Source organism: Hylobates moloch, unplaced genomic scaffold (genome assembly GCF_009828535.3).
Source record: "Hylobates moloch isolate HMO894 unplaced genomic scaffold, HMol_V3 SCAFFOLD_15, whole genome shotgun sequence".
In the NCBI taxonomy this organism is placed as follows: domain Eukaryota; kingdom Metazoa; phylum Chordata; class Mammalia; order Primates; family Hylobatidae; genus Hylobates; species Hylobates moloch.
The window spans coordinates 63,211,534-63,216,653 of NW_026652290.1; the positions used below are offsets into that span (position 1 = coordinate 63,211,534).

At 42.8% G+C, this 5,120-nt stretch overlaps 1 pseudogene; it reads left to right on the forward strand.

Annotated features, from left to right (window-relative positions):
• Positions 1-774: 774 nt before the first annotated feature.
• LOC116483724 (large ribosomal subunit protein eL14-like) lies at positions 775-1,686 on the forward strand (annotated as a pseudogene).
• The last annotated feature ends 3,434 nt before the right edge of the window (positions 1,687-5,120 follow it).

Here is a 5,120-nt window from a genome sequence, read left to right on the forward strand (position 1 = left end):
GCTAGAGCGGGAACTCTGAGGAACACCAACGTTTAGGAGGTGGGCAGCAGAAGAAAGACCTTAGAGAAGAACTGTGAAGAAGAAGCCAGGAGGTAGATTTAAAACAACAACAACAACAACAAAAACACAAGTGTAACCAAAGCCATGGCAAGTGTAACCAGTTTCCACAATAGAGAGGTCATCAGTGCCCTTGTTGGGAGAGTCTAAGTGGGGTTTGGATGGCAAAAGCCGGTTTGTGGTGGGTTGAGAAGAGATTGGATGGTGAGCAAATGAGGATGGTAAGAATAGACAATTCATTAAAGATGTCTAGTTGCAATAAGCTCACTTCAAAGATTAAATAAGATGATGAATGAATATTATGTGCCAATGCCTGGCACATAACAATAACTCAGTCAGTGTTAGCTACTACTATTATTATTATATTAAAGAATATATTTATCCTGGCTAACACGGTGAAACCCTGTCTCTACTAAAAATACAAAAAATTAGCCAGGTGTGGTGGCGGGCACCTGTAGTCCTAGCTATTCGGGAGGCTGAGGCAGGAGAATGGCATGAACCCGGGAGGCAGAGCTTGCAGTGAGCCAAGACTGCGCCACTGCACTCCAGCCTGGGCGACAGAGCAAGACTCCGTCTCAAAAAAAAGAATATATTTCAAGGAAGAAGAGAAAAAATGGTAGCCATAAGGAGATGTGAATTTAGGGAGGCTTTTTAAAGGCTTCTCTCCCCATTATACGAAAAAAAGAAAGAACTTCCTTCTTGCCAAACGCTGCCGACATGATGTTCAGGCACTTCCTGGAGGTTTGCGAGGTGGCCTATGTCTCCTTTGGATCTTATGCTGGAAAGCTGGTCGCAGTTGTAGATGTTACTGTTGAAAACAGGGCTCTGGTTGATGGACTTTGCACTCAGGTAAGGAGACAGGCCATGTCTTTCAAATGCATGCAGCTCACTGACTTCATTCTCAAGTTCCCACATAACACCCACCAAAGGTATGTCCAACAAGCCTGGCAGCAGGTAGATCTCAATGCAAAATGGGCAGCCACACTATGCCAAGAAGATTGAAGCCAAAGAGAGGAAAGCCAAGATGACAGATTTTGATTGTTTTAAAGCCATGAAGGCAAAGAAAATGAGGAAAAGAAAAATTAAGAATGAAGTTAGAGGCTCATGCCTGTAATCCCAGCACTTTGGGAGTCCAAGGCAGGCAGATCACCTGAGGTCAGGAGTTTGAGACCAGCCTGGCCAACATGGTGAAACCCTGTCTCTGCTAAAAATACAAAAATTTGCTGGGCGTGGTGGCACGTGCCTGTAATCCCAGCTACTTGGGAGGCTGAAGCAGGAGAATCGCTTGAACCCAGGAGGCGGAGGTTGCAGTGAGCCGAGATTGTGCCATTGCACTCCAGCCTGGGCAACAAGAGCGAGACTCTGTCTCAAAAAAAAAAAAAAAAAAAAAAAAATGAGTTTAGGAAGCTTCGAAAGGCAGCTCTCCTGAAAGCTTCTACCAGAAAAGCACCTTCTGCTAAAGTCCCAGCAAAAAAGATGATCACTGCGGACAAGAAGGCTCCAGCCCAGAAGATTCCTGCCCAGAAAGCCACAGGCCAGAAGGCAGCACCTCTTCTGAAAGCTCAGAAGGGTCAAAAAGTGCTGGCCCAGGGAGCACCTCCTCCAAAAGTGTCTGGCAAGGAAGCATAAGAGGCTACTACCAAAGTAATAAAGGCTCTTTTTGACATGTTAAAAAACAGGAAAAAAAAACGCTTTAAAAATTTCATCAAAGAAATACATGCAAATGGTTCAAAAAAGCAACAGTCCTGAGCCACCCTGAAGAGGCAAGCACTTTGAAATGCTTCCGTGTTGTAGTAATCTCCAGATCACTAATTCACCTCCTGCCTAACTATTTCTTGACTTATCAGCCTTAGACATTCTCTATTAACTTCCTGATATGCTGGATGAGAATTTAATTCACTTACACTGCTCTCGTTCCCCTCTCCAAAGTGATTGCATCACCATTCTCAATCTCTCCACTGGCCCTCTTTGCAACCTACTTAAGCTCCCTTCTTCGTTCTATTAATCATGGATAGTGTCTCTTGACTCCCTACTTCTACGATAAGGACATTAGTAGTCTATTTCTTCCTCTCAAGAGGGAAGGTTTATTTTGGTATGGTTCAGTTTGGTTTATTTTGTTTCTAAAATGTGGAGATTCTAAATAGGCCTCATGGGAAGGAATCAATGGCAGTAAATAATTGAAGATAGATGACAAAACATTTGTTGGCATGAGATCCCCGAAGAGGCATAACAGGATGAGGTACAGCCCAGTGTGGGACATCTCCTCCACAGCAGCACTACAATTTCCAGCACACATCTAGGAATCTTCTGGGACCCATGGAACTCCTTTGCATCCTGGATCCAATCAGCTATACAATTTCATAGATTTGCTTCTTCAGTTTCTCTCTTTCTATTCACTTCTCTCCTGCTCATGGCTTTAGCTCAGGCTTTCATTGTTTCTGACTTGGACAACAGGCTTTTTTTTTTTTTTTTTTAAGTGAAGGCAAGTTTATTAGGAAAGTAAAGGAATAAAAGAATGGCTACTCCATAGACAGAGCAGCTGACAAAAGACTTCCTTTTTTTTTTTTTGAGATGGAGTCTTCCTCTATAGCCCAGGCTGGAATGCTGGAATGCAATGGCGTGATCTTGGCTCACTGCAACCTTTGCCTCCTGGGTTCAGGTGATTCTCCTGCCTCAGCCTCCCGAGTAGCTGGGATTACAGACGCCCGCCACCTCACCCGGCTAATTTTTGTATTTTTAGTAGAGACGGGGTTTCACCATGTTGGCCAGGATAGTCTTGAACTCCCGACCTTAGGTAATCGGCCCGCCTTGGCCTCCCAAAGTGCTGGGGTTACAGGCGTGAGCCATCGCGCCCAGCCGATAAAAGACTTCTAACTGATCTCTTTCTCTACCCACTTTTCCCTCTCAAGTCTCTTACACCGATGCTGGGTTAATCTCTTACAGCAGAACTCTCATCATCCTACTCCCTTGTTCAACCTCCGCAGACTGGCTTTCAAGGCCTTCCATGATGAGGTCCCAGCCCAGCATGGGATAATAAAAGGTTCAATCTGGGAAGAGTGAGGCAGACATCAGGGGCAAATGGAGAGTGTTCTTCGGGCACAAATGCAGTTCCTCAGGCCCACCTGTTTTAACAAGAGCTTCAGGGCCAAAGGAGGTAGTGGATAGGCACCCAAATGTGTCTACTGCAAAGTCAAATAGCCATAGCACGGGCTCTGGTTCAGAAATTCTCTTAATATTTCCTTTGGAAATTTACAAAGAAGAAATACAAAAAGCCAATAAACATATTTAAAAGTTCAACATCACTGATCTAGAAAGGCAGCCATGAGTGTGTCCCATTTTGTAAAGGGCTTCCTCTGTATCTGTTCTTAAATGAAATCAGTCGCTGGACATCTTAGCTGGCAGCTGCCTTCCCCTCCTTCTCTGATCTGAGTCATTTGGGAACTAGATATGCCTGGCTTAGGGCACTAACTGTGGAGAGCATGTGAGGTATGTACCTCTGTGTCACAGAAACTCTAACACCGAGCAAGATTATTTTTAGAGGTGACCTTCTAGGTTCCACGGAAAAGTAAACAGACAGGTGCACATGATTTCCTCTGAGAGACTCACAGTAAACAAACCAGCACACATGCACCCGCTATTATCCTGCATCAGGTGAAAAGCTTTATTGAAAGCTGGAAATCAACCAGGACGAAGAGAGGGTAACTGAGTGAAAGATCACAGCATCCAGCTACTCAATCAGAAAACTGCAGGTGGAACAACTTATCCATTCTAAATTCTTGGAAAACATGTTGTTTTCAATAAATTTTCAATAGTTCCCCATGAAAATATTTGTAAAATGTATTATTTAATTTCTTGCCTTTCATTTTGAATTATTCTTTTTATTACCATTTTTTTTGGGTAATGTGTTTATTACTTTTAAATGAACATTTAGAAAAAATAGAAAAGTCTTCATAATCCTGCCCCTTGTTAATAGCTTGTTGGCCAACGGGGTGGCTCACACCTGTCATCCCAGTACTTTGAGAGGCTGAGGCAGAGGGATCGTTTGAGTCCGGGAGTTCGAGACCAGCCTGGGCAACGTGGTAAAACCCCATCTCTACTAAAAATGCAAAAATTAGCCAGGCATGATAGCATTCACCTGTAATCCCAGCTACTCGGGAGACTCAGGTGGGAGGATCGCTTGAGCCCAGGAGGTAAGAGATTGCAGTGAGCTAAGTTTGTACCACTGCACTCCAGCCTGGGCAACAAAGGCAGACCCTGTCTCAAAAAAAAAAAGAAAAAGAAAAAAAATTATTGTATATGCCTCCAGATATTGTATACAAATACTGATATCTATATATCAACAAAATAAAAGATACAGTCTTACAACTTTCTTTTGTCATGTAGCAGTATATGTTGGGCATCTTTTCATATTGGTATATATAGGTCTCATTCTATTGTTGGATGTTTCCAGTGTTTCACTCTTACAAATAACGCAGAAGTAAGCATCTTTGAAAGATATCTTTGGGCACTTGCAATCGTCCAGCAAAAACTTGGACAACTTCTGGGAGGAAGAATTCTGAATCAAAATATTTACATATTTTAAAAGTTTTAACGTAGTTACTGCCAAATTTCCACCTGTCTCCCAAAATATATAAGAATAAATTTATTTCTCATGAAGACTTAGCACCTGACACAGTGCCTGGCACACAAGAGCTGTTTATTAATTGCTGTTTAGGTTAAATCATCATAAATATTCGTTATTGTTCTGGTTTTGAAAACGATGCCTCTGACACGATTGAAATGCTTACCTGTCTGCCTCACTCCTAATTGTCCCAGACATCGGAGAAATTTAAGTGCTGGTAAAGCACTGGAGTAGTAGTCGTGGTAGTAGCAAATATAATTTTTAAGAAATAGTACAAAGGCCGGACTCAGTGGCTCATGCCTATAATCCCAACATTGTGAGAGAACCAGGCGGGAGGATCACTTGAGCCCAGGAGTTCGAGACTAGCCTGGGCAACATGGCAAGATCCTGTCTCTACAAAAAATTTTAAAAATTAGCCAGGCATTTTAAAAATGGGACCTGC